General features: G+C 45.5%; 1 long non-coding RNA gene across 2 annotated transcripts in view; it reads right to left on the bottom strand.

Moving 5' to 3' along the window:
- Window positions 1–20831, bottom strand: part of LOC110353763 (uncharacterized) — a 315225-nt gene that overhangs the window by 217840 nt on the left and 76554 nt on the right. For both annotated transcript variants that reach the window (XR_011810360.1, XR_011810362.1), the window contains exon 3: window positions 6270–6429. This is a non-coding gene — a long non-coding RNA (uncharacterized lncRNA). The remainder of the gene's footprint in view (window positions 1–6269; window positions 6430–20831) is intronic.

The following is a 20831-nucleotide window of genomic DNA, read 5'->3' as shown; positions in this document are numbered from 1 at the left end:
GAGCATGACATAAAATACAGGAATCTGAATTTCTACCAAGCAATGCCTAGCTAACAGTTAGCTGTCTAACCCATCGGGAAAGTTTATACATCCTACCCCCCTGCTAAAGCTGAGTAGAAATAGGATAATAGTTTGCCAGTGCTATCAGCTGAGACAACCTTTTATCTCAAGCAGAAACAGTCCACACTCAGAAGTCCCAGACTGACTGTGTACAGAATTATCATCCTTAAATGTCAGGGATTGCCTGTTTTAAATTGAAAAGTCCTACAGAAGAAAAAAAAAAAAAAAAAGTAGTAAAAGAATTCAGCTGAGGTTACAAAGCTGGGTATCTAAAAGTTTGGAAGTGCCAGAACACGGGAAGACCGGACACAACTCTGCAGGCAATGGGCCAGCGTGAACAGGACAGAAATTAAAATGAACTTGTCATACTTCTTGCTCTGTAACTCTGAAGAGTCTGTAAGTAACACAGGATAAGATAAGCACCAAAAGTTTGCGATACCACAAACAGAAACCCCTCATACACTCCCACCCTCTCTGTACTGCTCTCCCCTACCACCCACCTTTGTCCAGTGATTCATTTACATCACATAAGTGTAACACACTAGTAGGTTAAACCCGCTAATAAACCAGGATGTGAGCGTGTTATACCTACTTAGTATTCAGTTTGCTCTTTTATAAATGATCTGGTAGAGAATCAGGCCCTCCTCTCCCTCTCTAGCTGACTCTCATCTGATTCTAATTCAATTTCTCTGCCTATTGTTTATTTCACCGCTCCCCTGTGAAGTGTCAAATGCTGATGTTCCGTCAGCCTAGAACTGTCGTTTATATTTGTCATTCAGTCCTTGTTAAAAAATAAAACAGGACTGCGCCTGCCTTGGCGCGCTCTGCCTGGGAATTCCCTGTGGTAAAATTAGTCCATTTAGATGGAAAGTTTTGTGTCACTCCCCTGTCTAAATTGGCAGATCTGGCTCTTTTGCAAAAACCAATAAACTGTGAACCTTGATGCATCTGTCAGTCAAACTCATCTTTCGTGAGCAAAGCCAGATGACAACAAAAGCCGGGCAGGCTCCTCCGATTGGCTCTTCTCATTTAGGCATATCAGGAGGCACCTGTCACTCCTCCGGCTCCGCACCGCGCTCAGAGGGACTCCATTCATGGAGCACTGAGTCCTTCCTGGGGGCTGGGTTGGGGAAAGGAGGAAGGGGGAGCTCATCCGCTTTGGTTGCAATAAATCTGCAGCTTGGCTCTTTCCTCATGGCTCTGGTGAGAGGCAAGGAACTAGCATCACCTTTTGTTCTGGCCCTTTTTCCCCCCATGTATTAAATGAAAGCTTCATATTCTTCAACTCTGTAGGTCTTCTGGTGGTTAAAAGGATAAAGCAGGAGTGTTAAATGTGGCATGCTGCCTCTCTGGGGACTGAGACACAACACCACAGAGGAGGAGGGACATATTCCAACCCCATTTCCAAAGCCACTGTGCGCACCCTGCCCATCCAGACATGCACTACAGAGGAGGTGCAGAAAGGGCATCGGTACCGCTCTGCTCGGTGAGGAGGGGACCACAGACTGGGCAGATGGACAGAACAAGGCCTTGCATGTCAAGGGAAGCATGTTTGTAAAGGCATGAGAGAGGAAGAAAAATGGCAGTAATTACCAATAGCTCACGCCAAAGCCCTCAGAAGAGCAGATCTCAGGAGCTGCTGATACCTGTGGGAGTGATCCCCAGAGAGGTCAGACTTCAGAGGACATCTCTACTTGCCCACTTTTCACTGGAAAATTCTGAACTCTGCTGTCTGCACCAAAGAAGGATGTCAACATTTTACTTATAATTTCTTCTGAATTCAAAAAGAGAATGTAGCCTAATTTTCTGAAGTGCAATCATTTGCGTATTGGCATCAGGTTGCCCCTGGACCATTCAATAAACTTGTTCTTCCCCAGAGCTGCTGTTTGGTGATGGATTTATGTTGTCTCTTAAGCCCCACCACAAATCTCATCACAAGCCTCGTCTCATGCACCTATATCTTCTCATCCTGCTTGGTTTTGCTCAAACAGCCCTGCCATCACGTCACTTACATTGCTTGAAGGTATCAGTGTAATTGTCTTGGCAGTGCAATAGCCAGCCAATTCCCTTAAAAACAGATTCTGGTACATTACTAAGTCTTACAGTTACAGTAAGTAACTTACAGTAAGTAACATTACTAAGTCTTACAGGACTGGGGCCGGTCCTCTTTAACATCTTCATCAATGATCTGGATGACGGCATTGAGTGCACCCTCAGTAAGTTTGCAGATGACACCAAGCTAGGTGCGTGTGTCGATCTGCTCGAGGGTAGGAAGGCTCTGCAGGAGGATCTGGATAGGCTGCACCGATGGGCTGAGGTCAACTGTATGAAGTTCAACAAGGCCAAGTGCCGGATCCTGCACCTGGGGCGCAATAACCCCAAGCAGAACTACAGGCTGGGAGAGGAATGGTTGGAGAGCTGCCAGGCAGAGAAGGACCTGGGAGTGATGGTGGACAGTCGGCTGAATATGAGCCAGCAGTGTGCTCAGGTGGCCAAGAAGGCCAACGGCATCCTGGCTTGTATCAGAAACACTGTGACCAGCAGGGCTAGGGAGGTGATCGTCCCCCTGTACTCGGCTCTGGTGAGGCCGCACCTCGAGTACTGTGTTCAGTTTTGGGCCCCTCACTACAAGAAGGACATCGAGGTGCTTGAGCGGGTCCAAAGAAGGGCGACGAAGCTGGTGAGGGGCCTGGAGAGCAAGTCCTATGAGGAGCGGCTGAAGGAGCTGGGCTTGTTCAGCCTAGAGAAGAGGAAGCTCAGGGGTGACCTTATTGCTCTGTATAAGTACATTAAAGGAGGCTGTAGAGAGGTGGGGGTTGGCCTGTTCTCCCATGTGCCTGGTGACAGGACGAGGGGGAATGGGCTAAAGTTACGCCAGGGGAGTTTTAGGTTAGATGTTAGGAAGAATTTCTTTACAGAAAGGGTTGTTAGGCACTGGAACGGGCTGCCCAGGGAGGTGGTGGAGTCACCATCCCTGGAAGTCTTCAAAAGACATTTAGATGTAGAGCTTAGGGATATGGTTTAGTGGGGACTGTTAGTGTTAGGTTAGAGGTTGGACTCGATGATCTTGAGGTCTCTTCCAACCTAGAAATTCTGTGATTCTGTGATACAGTTGCCCAAGTTTCATTCATTAAAGTTTTGTGCTTTTGTTTCAATTACAGCATATATGATAAACTAAAAATCCCAGCCTCTCTAAAACGGTTTTGAGTCCATGTGGTTCCACGAACCAGTTTCAATTACAGACTGAAAAATACAAGACAAAGAGCTAAAAAAACACAGCCAACAAGCTCCTAATGACATTTAAGCTCCTTGCATTATTCTTACAGGTGGACAAAAGCAATTCTTGCTTACTGAGTGTTTGAGACTTGCCAAACTGGGCATACGAAGTACTGATTTTCATGTGAGAGATGAATCTGGTAAAACATTGACCAGATTATGCTAGTTAGCATTCACATCCACGTTTGCTGGGCTAAGCGTATAAGGTCAGAATACAATCTGTACATCGTTGGTTAGGATCTTGAAAAGACTGCTGCAATACTGCTGATAGCCCACGGCTTCAGGGGTACTGAATGAGCACACAAAGTGGCACAGCCACAGGCTGCAGTCATGGAAAGAAACATTACAGGCCTTACGCATCGTGCTTATGAACCATCATATACAATCACCTAGACATACCAAGAAGAGTCCATCTGTTGTGCACTTTATAAACTAAGACATCATTCCTGTCCTGACCAACCTACTTATAATTAGACAAAATAGCGAGGGGAAGCGACTCATTCAATGCTGCTCATCTGATCATTGACAGAAAGGGAACAACACATAAATCTCACCAGCCATCCCAGCACTATGGATCCTCCTCTATGCAGACATGCAGGAAAGCAAAGGGGGCCACCCGCAACTAGCCCTAGCAGAAGGGTGCTGGGAAGCAATCGTGTTCTTGGAAGTGCCCAGAGGTGGCTGCCAATACCCACCTCACTGATATGCTTTGAAAGGTCTGCCAGATTCTTGAGAAAGTAAGTGGAAGAAAAGATAATGATTATTCCAAACAGGTTTTCTGCTTGCTGCATCCTTTTCTGGCAGGAGAATACATACACAAAATGTAGAGAAAATCTAAGCAAATCCCTTTGAAACACTGTGACAAAATATAAGAGAAACTTTAGGCTGTTATATAGTGGAATTCTTGCTGACAGACAGCTCACAGAAGCATGCTGATAGCCCAAAGAAAGGTCATAGAGCTATTAATATAGGGAGAGGCTTGGCCAAGATTCCCAGAAGCAGCTCTCTAAAAATGTAATCTGTATTCAGTGATCTAAACAAATACCACAACTTTCCAAAATCACTGACAGCCTAGTACTTTCCCAGTTCATGAGCTATTTGTTCTTGTTGCAGATGCACTCAGGAGTGGAGTGAGATTTCCTTCATGATTTATTCCCAGGTCAGCACTCTACTTGGAGGATTCATTGGCCAGTAATCATTAAGAAACCAGCCAGCGTTCCGAACTCTGTAATATTTTGTTATTCAGTTTCAACTTTGTCAGAATATGTCAAAGGCTCTGTTTCTACATTTGTGACCAAGGGATCCAAATACAAGCTAGACACATGAATATATACAGCTCAGTATCTTTACTAAAATACTTTAAGGAGTATTTGAGATTCTCAGCTACATATTAAAGAGTGAAATTTTTAGATTTTTTTTTTTTTTAACAAAGTGGTACAGATCCATGAAAATCTACCTATCATCTTTGTCTGTCTAATCAGAACCAAGCTTTGATTAACTTATTTTTAACTTACCATTCTTTGAAAATTATTTTCTCTAAGTTAATTTGGAAAATCTCCCCTGTTCTTCTACCAGCTAGGATACACGTTCACCATCCAACATCTTTTAAAAGTTTTACTATAAATCAGAAAGGGATTTTAATTATAGCCTCTACTCCAACTATTTCATTGTGCTCCTCTTTCTGTCTATATCAGGTGATCATTTCTATTACATTAAGGTTATTACTGCCTGTAGCAGCAGTTCTCTTACTGTTTTCTGTTTGTAGAGCAGGGAACACAGTGGACTCCTGGCCCACAAACTCAGATCTGACTTCCAAGAAAATCCTGCTCTGGGTCAAGATTCCACACAGTAAATTACCACCAAAAGGAGGGAAGAGAGGGTGGAAGCAAAACTAGAGGAAACTTGGAACAGCCTTTGATTATGGAAACCCGGCACAGTCTTTATCAATACCTCCAATATTGTCCTGTATGTCTTTCTATTTTTATCTTTGAGTATGGATTGCCTGTTTTGACCCATTATTGTTTGTTTATTAATGGATTTTACCTCTTCATGTGTATTTTGTTTGGCTGATACAGTGAAAGCAAGAAATCAATATCTTTATTTTCTCTGATATCTGTTTGCCTTCACAAAATCAGACTGGGAACAGATATCAACCATTTCCTCAGAAGAGACAGAGACACCAGAACATTTGGGAATCATGGTGAACAAGTCACCTAAAATACAGCCCAGACTGAAGAGGTCAAAGAGAGAATAACATGGTCATTAGAAGGAGGGATGTAAACAGTCTGAAAACGAAAGCATTACTCATCACTGTTTTGTGAGCATGATCCATATCTCCTCCGTGGATAATTTTAAGTTTCTGGAATAACGATGGTGAGAAACAGCCCCTTCATGCTGCCCTCTGAGCTCCCAGAGTAGTAACCTACTACTCACAGTGGTCTCTGCTGGGAATTCCAGTGCACCCCCAGTATTTGATAGTGCACAATACTGATAGCAACCAACTTCTTTACATAAGCATCCATGGCTCTTAGTTCTAGCAAGTACATTTTACCTTTCTGTCCAAAGTCACCATCTTTTCTCAACTGTACAGCCAGATGGAGTTATTTACATTGAGGTTAAGTCCCTCAGACTCACTGGAGAGCTCCAGTTTAGCTCAGTTAATGCTACAGTGTTGGTATGACAAGTTTCTTGTGCCCTGCTAAACAGAGAGACCAACTCTGCAAACCTTACATTCCAGATTAATCACTATGTAATAATGCAAAACATTATTGTCATTCCATTATTTTCTCCATGAGGATACAAGAGTCAAGTTCTTTTGGGCTTTAGGCAGAAATCTTAGCCGAACAATTCACTTGAAGATTCTTCCACATTCAAAGCCCTTTCACATCTTCAGGAATTTTCTGTTCTGTTTTACCGTTACGCCACTTTCTTACCTTGAGCTGTGCGCTGTGTGGTCTGTTGCTGTGCTGCACAGGGCATTCTTTGACCTCTGCGTCCCCTGGTGTCAGGAAGACTCTTAATTGGAATTCATCAAAATGGTTCCTGAACATTCCCCTGAAGCCATGCCAGAGGCTTCCTTAGCAGAACCAGACCCTGCAGGTCACAAGAACACAAGAAAAAGAAGACACTTGATTAGATTACAAAGCAGAAAATTCAAAGCTGATTAAAATTTTTCCCCAACAGCTTTTATTTTGACCAACTGAATTTGTAACCACGGGAAGTCACCATGACTCCAGAAAAGACTGGGCAGTCTTACAGATAGGAAAAATATCCAGAGTAATTAGCATTCAACAAGCACTCTGGACAGGTATTAACATTTCTGGGATTAAGCCAACTGTAGGCTGCTCAAGCTCCCAATAAACTGCAGATTCTTCCTACATCTTCCTATTGCACAGTTCCTCTGCCTTCCTCTTAAGAATCAGTTGAGACTACTACTAGGGATTGTAGACCAGAGAAACCATGAGCCTGCCCACTCTTACAAGCCCAATGTTCCTAATTCCATGGGTTTAGCGTTAGAGTGAGAAAACTGAGCCCATATCTGTGGCCTATAATTCTAATCGTAGCCATTGCTACCAGAGATCATATAGCGAATAATTTGTACGTGGTCTATCTTGCCATGTCTAACTACCTGTTGTGTACATAGTTCAATATGCACTCAGTTAGTTTGATATGCAACTTGCCTGTAGCTAACTTAGGTCCATTTTGTCTCTCTTATTTTATGCAGACTTCATTTTTAAATCATTGTCTTTCAACCACAAGAGTTTTCCATCTCCATTTCACCGTACAAAAGGATTTGTATTGTTTCAGGTTCTGCTTTCCCTTTTCAATATTTAAGGATAGTTTTTCCTATAAAAACGTTTATGTTTACATCCCAGAGGTTCAGTGACATTAAGTGAAATATGCCCATTTACGTGCCCTGTGTCATGTTCACCTGACTGGCTCAGGACAGCCTGGTCATAATCATTTTTCTCGGAGCTTGATTTGCCTTCTGCATCCAACACTGTCAATCAGAAATTTGAAGTCAAAGAGTTACACTCGTGTAAACAGTGTGTAAGTGAAACTGGAATCAAGCACTGACTTTTAAGATAGCTGTTTTCAAGTCCATTGCTGCAGCTACCCCAGAGGAGACTCCCAGCACACTGTGATCATCTTGTCTGGCCTCTGATCTGGGATACCCTTAGGGCTGCTCTGAATTAATTCCTGCTGCAGGTCTGGAGCTGGGGCTGAGCTAGGAGAATCTGTTGCAGAGAACCACTCGCTACCACGTATAAAGGCTCTAGTGCTGGAAAATACACTGAACCCTGGCTAAAATATTTTGACAGGTGATTACCTGCACTGTTGAAAACATGCACATTATTTCTGGTTGAATATACCTACTATCAACTTAGAGCTGCTGGAGCTTCAGATCTGTGTACACTGGGCTGCAGAGCCTTCACTAGCAAACCTTACACTCTTCATCTTGGCATTTATAAACTGTAATACTGCTAATCTTGTTTCTATTGAGAAACAACACTCTTTACAAAAAATGTGTATTTAGATTTCATATCTCAGGGTGGGCCTCTTTATAAAAAGACACTCAACTCTTATACAAGCACCTTCCCATCAGCAACCAGGAATACTTCTGTTCTGTGGGATTTTAACCAACCTCACAGGTTTTCTTGATTAAGTTTTGCCTGCTTGCCTGACTTCTACAAAGAAAAATCTCTGCTCAGGAATTATTGCCACCATTGCCAGTTTTTATGTGTCAGTTCCTGTATACATTTTTGTTTGCAGTCTTATCAAGCTACAACAAAAGGCTGGTCCTCACCCCAAATAACTTATGCTTTAGAACCCTACGTCAAATATAGCTACATTCATGCATTTCCTCCTTAAACCAGCTATCTCAAGTCACGACTGTCATTCTGGATCCTCTCAACTCCAACAGGAGTATTTCTGGATTTGATCCCTTGTACCACAGATGACTCTCAGCTTTATTTACCTGAGTAACTGCAATGGAAACCTATTGTAAAAATCTTCGGAAAGAGCTGCCTGCACCATTTCCATGGAATGATCACATCCAGAGAAGGAAAATTGAAGTGTTTGAAAATAAGTCTTCCCTTTACCCACGATGTGTTTGCATGGCTCTTTTCCTCTATATTTGCTCTTAGTACAGTAACATTAACAGGCTTTCTAATTTGCAGGAAACTCAGGGACCCTACAAAAAGTCCTTTTCTTAAATGCTCTGCAGTTTGCCTGTACCATCTTCCTGCTTCCTACACCTCTCTCTGCCTGCTCCAGCTCCGCACTAGAGCTAGTCGGCACCTGGATTGTGCTGGCCAGAAACCGAATCCATAAGCCAGAGTCACGGCATTTTAATGACAATGTAATTACAATACAATTTTACTGATATCAATAAGTCCTTCATTGTCCCTACCTTTGAAAACACGAGACTGTCAAAGCCACATGTGGGACGGGGCACCCCTCTGAGAGCCATGCTGACCCAAACCACTGGTGCTGCTCTGTAAGACGTGACTCCTCCTTGGGCAGCCCTGACTAGCAGCCACTGACACCTTGTGAGATGCTGGGCAGCACACAGCACCTGGTGCATCCGTAAGCATTTTGAAGGTTAACAGGATCTTCCCTAGCTTCCCACCCACTCAGTTGTGAGAGGGAAGTAGGGCAATACACAGGGAGGCTCGTGGCTGAGCCTGCGACACCACACAACTACTTGCTTTTGCTGCTGTTTTTTTTCCCAAGCTACCGTGCAAACTGTGGAAAAGCAGCATCCTGACTCCTGTCACAAGAGAAGGAGCATTCCCTGCCTCCCCCCTTCTTCTCCCCATCCCTCTTGTGCATTACCAATGCACTGAGTTGGACTGGAGGGAGCCAAGGAGGAATGGGATTTAACCTCTCTCTCTCTCTTGTTTTATTTTTTAAACAACCTCCTCCTCCACCTCCTCTTTCTTCTACTCCTCCTCTTCTTCATCCTCCCACCCACCCCCACCCTGTCCATCTCCCCTCATCCCACTCACACACCACTCCCCCCCTTTACCGGTATCCAACACTGTCAACCCAAACACATGATAAATTGCCCTGTCAACAGAATTCATTCAGGGACCAATTAATTCCACAGAAATGAACCAGGAGCCATCAGTTGCTGAAAAACTCCAAGTGCAGGGAGCGAGGAAGCTAGCTTTGTGAGTGAGAGAGAGAGAGAGAGAGAGAGGCTTGGGAAGTTAGTCTGACAGAAATTGGTCATTTAATGCTTAAGTGCACCGTAGACAGCCCTGTCATAGCAGCCGGCATGGCAAAAACTCCCCCAGTGCTTTATTTATTAATTATGTGGAGCAGCACGGGGGTCACTTCACTGTCTCGATACAGACTCATCAACTTTACTTCTTGTCACTGGCGGAGATCCCACAGCATGTGGGCCGGAGGGCCGGGCTGCATCCCACTCCTGTCTCCTGCCCCCCGCCACCAGCGAGGCCAGAAGCAAGTTTGCAGGAGCGACACCCGCGCCCTCGGGGAGAGCGGGCCAGGGCAGGTGGGGAAAGGAGAGCAGGCAGAAGGGGAGGCAAAGTGTCATCCTGCCGCCGCCCAGCTCCAGAGCAGGGGTGGTGGGAGCCTGGAGATTTCATTTGCAAAGCTTCCTCATTATCCTCCTTCAAATTCTCCTTAGCCGTGATGCCTGCAAAGATCTGACAGCAGTTAGGCTGCTGATGTATTATGAGCACTGCCCATCCTGCTGATCAATAGCAGCTCATGGCTCCGCACCATATTCCCTCAGCTGTCCATACCGTCCGTTGCTTCTCAACTCGCGGTTGCGAGCTCTCTGAGGGCAGGACCGTCTTCCTGCCCTGGGATCGTACAGCACCAGGCAATGCCCGGTCCCCTGAGCTCTCAGAAACACTCCTTGAAGTGCTCTGTAGTAACAGAAATGCCAATTCTATCTCTTTGCAGAATCACAGAAATTAAGGCTGGAATGGACCACAGGAGATCCTCAAGACTGTGCCCCTGCCAAGGCAGGATCAACCACAGTTAAACCATTTCTAAACCTTTTTGTCTGACCCGTTTTTAAAAACAATACTGAAGGTTACACAACCTCCCAAAGCAACCCACCCCAGTATTCCACTGCCCTTCCCCGTGCCCCTGTCCACCCTGCTGTGGCTTTAAGACTTGAAAACATTCACTTTCCCCAGAGGAAAAAAAAAAAATGAAGCCAGGCCCTGAGATATATCTCCACCTTTGAGCAAGAGACAGAAGTATGTCCCTACCATATGGCAGAGATGTACAGATGATGCATGTACTGCTTTTCACATTCTCTTGCTGGTTAGAAAACAGATGCCTTCTGGTCTAATTCAATATAACATGCATTTTCCAGTTGGGTTACCAGAACCAAAACTTCTCCATATAAAAGCTCAAAAAATGCAAAGATATCCTGAGTGTGGCTATATGGCACTGTGCTGCTGATACACGTGGCCCAGAGAGGAAGAAACTCTCTTTCTCCACATGTGATTACCAGTGCCCAGCGAAGAGCCGCAGTGGCTGAACACTTCCAGTCCAGGTATTATCTACTCCAGCATGAGTAAATAACATAGGTGCATGTGCCACAGAGCTCTATGTCAAAGTTTTGGATTCCTGGCCTGGATTTTCCCAGCTTTTGGGAGTGTTCAAACACGGGGCATTAGCATGTTTCTTTTGCAGATGTCTCTCTGTAAGCACGTCTGTCGCTCCACTCAAACACTGCAGTGATTCTAAAAGTAACCATAATAACATGTAAACATCTTAAATGTTCCTGCTTGGGGCCAGAAATAATCTAGACCTTCACAGAGAAGGTCTTAGGAGGACGTAAGTACAACAAGGTCAGAAAATTTACTTTTGTCTTGGGATAGATGGCTACTTATCTCTCCAAGCTAGAACACCACACATCAACAGTTCTCAGTCTGAAACTACTGAACCACTTCAGTATCTACTGGGGAGTTATTCGGCAGCTGATAATGATTTGGGAGGGAGAGATCTGGGGGGGCGTTCAGTGGGCACAGACCACCATCATCCACAGCTGCACATCACAGATGAAGCCCTTACCGTATAGTAGAAGCATGTCTGACAGGCAGGAAAACACATAACGTGACTCTAGCAGATCCGTGTGGACTAGCATAAGCGCTACTATTGCTGGTACCTTTTCGTACAAGAACTGCCTGATTCTGTCAATCTGTGGGCAGGTCACTTGATCAACAGCAGAGGTTGAAATGTGGAATTTGGCTGATGAACTTTCTAGTAACAGGCTAGTTGCAAGCACTCAGCAACTCAGAAGACAGCCTTAATATTTAAGAAGCAAAAAAATGTTGGGGCATGCTTGAAGATTTCCTTCTTTTCAATCCTGTCCCCTTTTCAGATGTGTGGCTAGAAAATGGCCTTTTTAAAACATAGAAGTTACACTTCAATGCAATCATTTTTCTCCTGGTACTGACATTAAAAAAAACATGCAACCAAAATACTAGCAGGACATCACAGTTGATAACTCTGGACTAAATAATTGCAGCTTTGGATGTGCAGAGGGCCCAACATGCAGAAAGTCGTGTGAAGACCATGCATGGCCTCCCCTTGTAAGAGGGCCGCATCTGCCTGTGCAGACTGCATAGGATCTTGTATAAATCCCGGTACCATAGGACCTCAAAGAACAGCAGAGAGATCTGACCATGCCTCGCTTACCCTTCACAGACCTTTTTTCTCTTTTTAGCTGCTGTGTGGCACCGCGTGCTATGCATGGCTGCTCCCACAGTGTAGGGGTCACTGCTGGGGCCACATCACTCCAACAGAGAAGTTGCAGCATCACGGCACAAAAGAGCACACAATGCCCTTATCCTCCTGGAAACCTCAAGTTTAGTCCTAAAGAATCAAATAGGATAGCATGAACCAAATGTGCTTCCCATCAACACAGCTGGAACCACTCAACACTGTCAAGAGGTGTTTGCCAGCTGATGTTTTTCAGGGCACCTGCTTCCACATGCCCAGTACACTTGGGAATGCAGTATCATGGCGCTGGTCTGCAAGGATGGGCCCAGTGAGATGCTAAGTACCTCCTGAAGCCTGTAAGGATTGAAGGCCTGTACAGCCTAGGCCTGTATGTGAGAACCTGATGTAACAGAAAGAACGAACTCCTGCCAAAGGTGGCAGAAGGTGCTGCCATTGTGTGCAGCAGAAAACCTTCGTTTGGTCCTGGAGCTTACAATGAGTGCCTGTTTTCCAGCAGGTAAAGCCAAGCTGCCTTCACCTTCTGCATGTTGAGAGATTTCAAAGAGCACCTGAATAATTCAGGGAGGCTTTGATCTGAGTGCAGACGGACACAGGCACAAACTGTTTCCAGAGCCAGCTGGGAAGCAGCGTGCTGGCACTTCTCACTTCCTGCCACTTCTCCTCGACACCTGATCTCAGGCCTGGGCCCAGCCCTCATTGTATGGGCAGCTCAGTGACGTGTTTGGTGTCAGCGGAGACCCCACAGCCTCTCCCAGCCCTTGTAACTTGTTTACCTCCTGAAAAGCATGGTGGGGTGCGACAGCATGTGCTGCTCCACAGCCCTTCTGTCATGGCTGGAAGCGTGCACGCTCTAGGGAGAAAAGCTCTGTAGGTCCACATCACAGCTTGGCTGATCTCCTCCCAAACCAGAGGCAAAGGTCTCTGCAAGGAATTCTTGGGGCCTCCTCCTGCTGTTCTGAGGACAGAGCGAAAGCTGGGGGAGGCCTTCTGTATGCAGCCATGAGAGAAGACAACAACAACCTTCCACTAGGTCTCTGTGGTCCCCCTGTTGCTCCCATCCTTTTTCACATAATTCTACATCTTGAATCAGGTTTTGTTCAGCCTGTCAAGCTCTATCCTGACCTGAAGGGGATTATCTATTATTTACATCAGCACAACCAGGAGCAGAATCTGGCCCTTTAAAGCTACAAGGCACGTACATTTCATAAAGCATTTACAGCTTGGGGCATTACAGCAACTTGACACTACACGTATGCCTCGATTCTGCCTGAGTACACAGAGAACACGTCAGAAATTCATTTATTCATGTTGAGTTTAACAGAATACTTCTTGATTTACCTCATCATGAGCTGGGAGTTCCAGTGAGTGTGAGCACACGCACTCAGTGAAACACCTGTTTTGTAAACTTTCCTATTACCACTCTGTATGGCGTACTTTTCTTTCTCTCTGACTAACCACTAAAATACAACATGAGCCATGAAAGTTTTTCAGATGTCAATATATCTCCCTCAATTGATTTGTATGCCCAGAGCATTACTCGCTAAGGAGCCATCCTGCAGCTCTACCTTCCAGGACCCGCGTGCACGTTCTCACTGACAGGGAGTGGCAGGGATGGCAATGAGCAGAACGATACCGAAGTGAACGTAACCAAAGGGTCCCCACGCAGCTCTGACACCATCTAAAAAATGGCTCTGCGTCTTACAGCCAAGACACAGCCTAAGTCCCACTCGCAGTGGGAAGCGGCTGCCTCTGTGGCAGCTTCCTAAGGACACATTGGGATGGGCCTCAGCAGCAGTTCTCAGGCTGTGTACAGGCACTGCTCTGTTTGGCCTCTGAGCAACGCCGGCCTGGAGCAGGACGCAGAGCCATGCCCATTTTACAGCTGGGGAGCTGAGGCATAGGAATTAATTACTGCGTGCACCGTCACACAGCAACTCATAGCTCAGCAGAGAATCGAAGTAATGTCACTTGGATGCCACTTAATGTCACTTAGTATTTGATCCGCTAGGCTGTGCTTCCCACAGCTGATCACCCTTTTGTATGTAAATCAGCCCCTACAGCTGGAGGGAAGGCACTGTAAACTCAGATATTGAGGGAGGGAAAGAAACTGCTGAAAACAGTCTAACAAGAGAGCAACATTTCCCCAGCACGGCTTGTGCAGGGAAAAATACATTGTGATTAGCAGCTGAATAGGCAGAGGTACGGAAATGTCCCTTTGTCACCCTCAAAGCTCGGCTCCCCGAACCTCTGCCATCAGGCAGCCTAGCAGTGACACGTGTCTGAGTACAGAGTGGGGCTGGACCCCACGCCCTTCAGGACCTGAGCTGTATTTCTGAAGCGTTGTGCACTGCTCGTGCAGCAGGGCCCTGGTCCCTGCTTTTTCAGGAATACCAGAAGCGATAACGGAGTGGGATCAGACAGGTTGGGTACCTCCAGTCAGGCAGTACCCAAGCCTTTTTTCTGCTCAAGTGACCTACTAGAGAATGACAAGTTTCATAGCATGAGTAGGAGGATTAGACTATGCCCTAAGAGGAGAAAGAAAAGGTTTTAAGTAGGAGTTAAGAGACAGAATTATAGAAGAGAAACCCAGTCCTGGAGCGCAGAGGTGCAGGCAAACAATGCGATTTGAATGCGCTATCCCAATCGAGCCTGTAAGTCTATCCAAAGCAGAATCATCCCACACATAATGTTCGCAAACTCAGGCCATGATTTAACAGCAACGCTGTGTATATTTCCTAAGAAGGAAAGCAGCGGGTACTAAAATGGTTAGCTGTTTTTCTTTTGAGAAATCAAGTGTGCTTCAAAGATAACAGCCATGAAGATTAAACTGCAGCGGTACCAGTGGAGAAAAGCAGATGGAGGCACCAGTGCTGCCAGACAAATACGTGGAGATGTTCGAAGGCTGGAGGTTTTGTCAGACCCTGCTTGAGGAGGGCTGTAGGTTTCAGCTGTGGAAGGTGAAGAGAGGCAAAGAGGAAAGAAAGGGGAGGAATGTGAGGTAGAAGGATTTCATTAATTAAAAGAGATTAATTAGCACCATAAAAGCAGGCAGCATGGATTACAGCAACTGTCAGCAAAGAGCAGTGACAGCTGCAGCAGAGATGGCCAGCCACCAATGTCCCCAACCACTGGCACCTCCCCACCTCATGCTGCTCAGGCCAGCTCCAAAATCACTGAGGGCTCCCAAAATGAGGGGCAACTTAGAGGACGGACCTCATCCAGACAGGGGAACGAGCTGGTGCCCATTTTTATACTTTCCATGTCACCTTGAACAAATCACTGATCTTGCCATGCTTCAGTTCCTGAAACAGGGAGATGATTTTTCTGAACTGCCAATTTAAATTGTAAGACCTTTGGGGCAGAGAGTAGAGAACACTTTCTATTATAAGGGACCAGTAAGCATTAAAGAAGTGCTGCAGTAAAAAGCTGGTCAGCTTGTAACCAAAGTCCAGAGATGGATCATACAGCTAAAGTTAGAAAAAAAAGTTCATGCACATTTCCCTCTTCCATTAAAAAAAAAAAAAACACCTTTGATATCAGTGAAGTATTTCATAATTTCACCATGTCAGAGGCATTTTTAGCATTTTTAGCAATTTTTATTGAAAGCATCACTTCGTTTTCTTTTATTTGTAAAAAATCAGAATGCAGAAAGGCTCTCAAATCACACCATCTTGATTTTGCCTATGTGAAATGTTTGCATTGCTCTCAAGTGGCTTCACTAGTTAAGACAAAACTCAAACCATTCTTGTTCTGGATCACAACACACTTTTTGATGTATTAAAATTCCTAAGAAACCCTATATTTAAGCCATCATTTATAAGCATCTTCAGCACATTCAACTGCGGCACCACCAGCAACATGTATTATTCATGTGTGCAGCATCTTGCTATTTGCTATTCAGCCTTTATTAATCTTGCAAAAACATGTATTTGGGAACCTACGGTAATGCATGCTATGGGGTGCAGCTATGTATGTGCACAGCACCAAAAAGGCTTGACAGGGAAGCACAAGGCAACTACAACAGAGTTGGTGCCTCCTGGCACAGAAACAAATGCCATTGCTCTCCAAAAACCTGAATGCCCAAGGCAGTCTTGAGAATCTTCAGAGACAACCAAACCCCAGTAAGGAGCTGTTTCTTTTTCCATGCTCTCCTAACTGCCACAGCGAGTCCCACACATCATCTGGACTCCAACACGGAGGGAATGTGAGAACTGCTGTTCTGCTGCTGGCCCCACTGCCACCTGGACCACAACTTGTGAGGGATCCATTCAACCACGGCGAAGGACTAGGAGATGAAGTTGTGATTTACTGTGTGACACGAGGCGAGGCACTTTGCTTCCTCTGTATCTCAGTTTACCCAATGGCCAGGAGGTGACAGAGGGAGGCAAATCCCCTGAGCTGCCTCCTGGGACCATCAGAAGGGACTCCGCTCACCTCCAGCCCAAGACACAAAGCATGCCAAAAAGATGCACCAGAGGCACCTTCTGCTCCAGGCCCCTGAGCCACCCGAGAGGGCTCCCCGCTCCTCTGAGGTGCAGGAGGCAGTGGCCCGAGGGCTCCATGCCTGCCTGCTGCGCTCACAGCAGCCATCTCAGCACAGAGTCAGACCCTGGGCTGCTCCAGTCTATTTTATCACAATTTACTCGGTAACAGGTTACAAATGTGGCATCTGATGAAAATAATGAGCCTTGATGTCACTTAGTGCACGAGGCTCCCTGCATGTGTGCAGGGAATAGCAAACAAGAGCCAGCCTGGACTCCTCGCAGGTGCCAGTGCAGCCGGTCCCGCGCAGCATCCTCCCGCTGTGCTCTGCCCTTGCTATGCCCACATGCCTGCCATGATCAAGCTCTGCCACCAAGGGCAGCCCCAAGGAAACCCACAGCAGGGCCCTGCTCCTCTGTGCCACCCGTGTCCCGTGATAACTTGCTCAGCACCCTGCAGGCCAGGGCTCAAGGACTCCAGTTCTGCCACCAGGTGCATCCATCTCCCACCTGCAGGGGCACAAATTAGCCGAGGGCAGGATGCAGCCCACTGCAAGGAAATGCTCTCTCTCCTTGTATTAATGTTGTTAGTATGAGGGAAAACCTCTTCAATTAAAAAAAATAAAATTGATAATCAAGAAGAAGGTTACCCAGCTCTCAGGTGCCTAAGTACTCCTGGTCTTCTGAGCTGGTCAAACATAGCTGGGCCAAAGACTTGCCAGGTGGCCCTGACCAGGTTCCTCTGCCCTTCTGAGTCTTGTTTTTTTTGTTTGTTTGGTTGGTTGGTTGGTTGTTTTGTTTTGTTTGTTTGTTTGTTTTGTTTGTTTGTTTCTTTTTTTTGCCATCAAACAAAAATGAAAGCATCCCTGTGCTCCAGGGCTACGAGCCTAAATGTGGTAAAGACAGCCTGGGGGCAATGGACAATGATAAAGGACCTAGCAGCTGGTGAGAAGGGTAAGAGTAGGTATGATACAGAGCATAGTGAAGGCTCAGAGAAGATGGGAGAACCATGGAAAAGAGCATGAAGCAGAGGTTAAAGCAGATATAGGAATGACAAGTGAAAACGAAAAGGGAAGGGCTGTGGAACATAATGAGGGCACACAGCTCTCCACCCTTATTTCAGTTTTTGTTGTTGTTTTGTTTTTTCCAGCTAGGTTTTACTAGAGACTTCAAAGCTTCTACTTAAAGCTTAAAAAAATCATCCCTTTAGACAGAGAAGTAGAACAAGAAATCATTCTCTAGGACATAGTATTTTTGGATGGTCAGCCTAGGCATCTTGACCAAGCATCTGAACAGATAATGTGTCTGAAAAGTGTCAGATTTCAGTGCTTGAAAATTCTTTGGAGGAGATACCTGCTCAAAGGAGAGGAGTCTTTTAGCCCCTGACACTATTCAGATTTTATTTTAATATATATATGTGCCTCTGCTACGTGCAGACTCCTAGGCTCTTGGGAGCATGATACAGCATGAAAAAAAAATCAGTCTTTTTCTGCACAACAGCACCAATTTATAGCGTTACGTGGCGTGCAGGAGGCTCCTACGAACCAGTACTGGACTATGGGGCAAGAGGTGAAGGCTCCAGTCCTCATCCTGCTCCTGTCTGTGGGCTCAACATCCAGATCTTGATTCCCCATGTGTGAGAGGATAGACTCTTTCCAGATCCCACAGCATTTGGATTAAAAATCCTCTGGGATATAATCTGCCTTTTCTTCCATTTTTTTCTTTAAAAAAAAATAATAATCAGAACCTATCATGACAAGGGCTCTGATCTCATGAGAGCTTTTCATTGCTACTGTAATATAAACACTCACCCCACTCCTCTCATTAAAATCTCAGCTTCTTCCCCAGAGCTTCAACACTGCTCATAGTCAGGTCACTGCACAGAGCCCATGTGTAAAGGGAAATGGCAGCAGGACAAGAGAGGGTGGTTGAGGACATTCTGAGTGCTTATGTTTGCTAAGCTGGTCACAGGGACACCTAGCTTTTTTCTCTAAGTTGACAGCATAAGGCATACGAGAAATGCAAATCACTGGTTTTGGTGTGCAATATCTTACACTGAGTTTAACAGAAATATCTGAACAAGGAGAAAACTTAAGGTATAAAAGGGCTTTTCAGTCTAGCAGAGAGAATAGAACAAGACCCAGTGACCAGAAGTGAAAATGCAGACAAATTCGAATGAAAAATCCAGCCTACAGTTTTAACTTACAACGATTAGCTACTGGAACAAAGTGCCAATGGAAATAACGGGCTCTTACTCTCTTAATGTCTTCTGTGACAACACGGGCCTCACTCAGGAGGGCAGAGTAGATGGTTGCAGGATTCCTTCTGAGTGTAAACCTATTCTTTGCGTTACTTAATTCATCTACTCTTGTCAGGGCCTTAGAAGTTCTTTGTCATCTTTTCTATTCTTGAGCAGTATACCTACAAGTTCCTCTTCTCTTTGCTCATTCCTTTTTCAGGCCATTAGCAAATACATTAACCAATATCAGCATTGCTGCGAATTGTCTGTTTTGCCTGAATACTCCTTTCAGCAATATATGAGTTCTCACAACCCTTTCCAGTCTGCTTGCAGATGGATTCTCATATTTGGCAGAAAAAAAAAGGGGGAGGGGAGGGTTCTACAACCACTGCAATGCATGAGAGTCTCTGGGATATGGCAGCCATGACATTTTCTCTAAATCTCTGTCCACAGTCATTTGGGAGTCCCCCATCTATAAGGAAATCTGAGCACTCCTATTTTGCAGATGTGCAAGTATGCCACAAGAGACCAATGCCCAGATGCCAAAAGCCCTCAAATGCCTATTTCTCACTGATCACAGTGCTGAGTTACTCTTACAGATAAGAGCTCAAGTGACTTTACAGGGAGAGGTCCTACGGCTTATCCGAAGTGCCTTGGAAAATAGGCTCCCAACTCCAAAGAGCCTTCATGATCTCCCATGTGCAATATTGTGCAGCCAGGAGACAGACAGAGGGAAGCCAGCAGGCGAGAAGTTACCTTCCCCCTTCTACTCTCAAACCTGCAAAGCCAAGGCCAGCTCAGCTCTGTGCACCCAGAGCACAGCCTTCTCTCTCTCTCCATCCTGCAACCCCTCACCCCTGGGGCCTGCTGACTGCGACAGATAGGAAAGCTCTCTGCAGCAGAGTGTCTGCTGGAATGTTTTTTAATTATCTCTGGAAAGTATGGACTGTGTATCATCATTAACTGGACTAAACACTGACGGTCAGTGAGTCAGGTACCAGTAAACGGTGCAATTAACAGCCAGAGGAGAGAAGTGTATTCAATCTGAAAGCTTTCTTTCTCAATCCATCTCCACTCATCACCCAAAGTGCTGAGCAGTGGACTTTTACTTTCAATTACATTAATCAGGTTAATTCCAAGTTAAAGTCAACATTTTAATCAAGAGGCAGCAAACTCGTGCAGGGAAGTAGAGGGCTGAGAGGAAGCAAAGAGGGAAGAGAAGGGCAAGAGGAAGGAGGAGGAAGGGAAGAAAGAAGGAAGAAGATGCAGGGAGAGAAACCAGAACATTAGGGTGCCAGGCACTGCTGAAAGAATCAACTGTGATAAATAAGGACGAAGGTTTTATGCTGGACCTCTAAGTTTAAGGAGGTTAAAATTGACCACCTTTGTAACTTTGGGATACTGGGCTGTTGCAGGGGGATATCCAGAACATAAATCAGAGCAGCCTCACAAGTGGTGTACCAGGCAGCAAGGACTGTCCATGGGAATATCTTTTCTGAGGTGTCTGCAACTGCCTGTGCTGCAGACCCTCCCCACGACATCCTCTCTTTGCCCAAGCACAGCTCTCCCACATGCCCTGTAATGCATCAAAACATCGCACGCATTAAAACCATACCGAGTGTTCCAGCATACCGAACAAAACTCCCGCTGTAGCTGCAGCCGAATCAATTGCATTAACACTACCTGGGTATCCAGCAGTGCACAGATCAGATACTAATGACTAGGAAACATGGCCTTAAGTATTTTAAAGAAGCCTGCTTATCACATTTTGTATGTCACTGCTAGAGATTTTTAATCTAACTGAAGGGAGAGAGATACCTAACTTCCATTGGATTTTAGAAGAACCCAAGAGTCTAACGTTGCTTAGCTCCTTTACAAACCAAGTAATCCAGATCTGCAATGGAAACCACAGAAAGGATGCTGTAAGGTTCACCTGGGCTAAAGCTCCTCACTGTTGTAAGGGGCTACATATCATGTGTGGGGTGAGATCCTAACGCAGAGACTTACAGTTCTGCTACTGGGCCATCACCCCCTTCTTT

This window comes from Anas platyrhynchos, chromosome 6 (assembly GCF_047663525.1).
Source record: "Anas platyrhynchos isolate ZD024472 breed Pekin duck chromosome 6, IASCAAS_PekinDuck_T2T, whole genome shotgun sequence".
NCBI lineage: Eukaryota > Metazoa > Chordata > Aves > Anseriformes > Anatidae > Anas > Anas platyrhynchos.
This window is presented reverse-complemented; position numbering and strand designations above follow the sequence as displayed.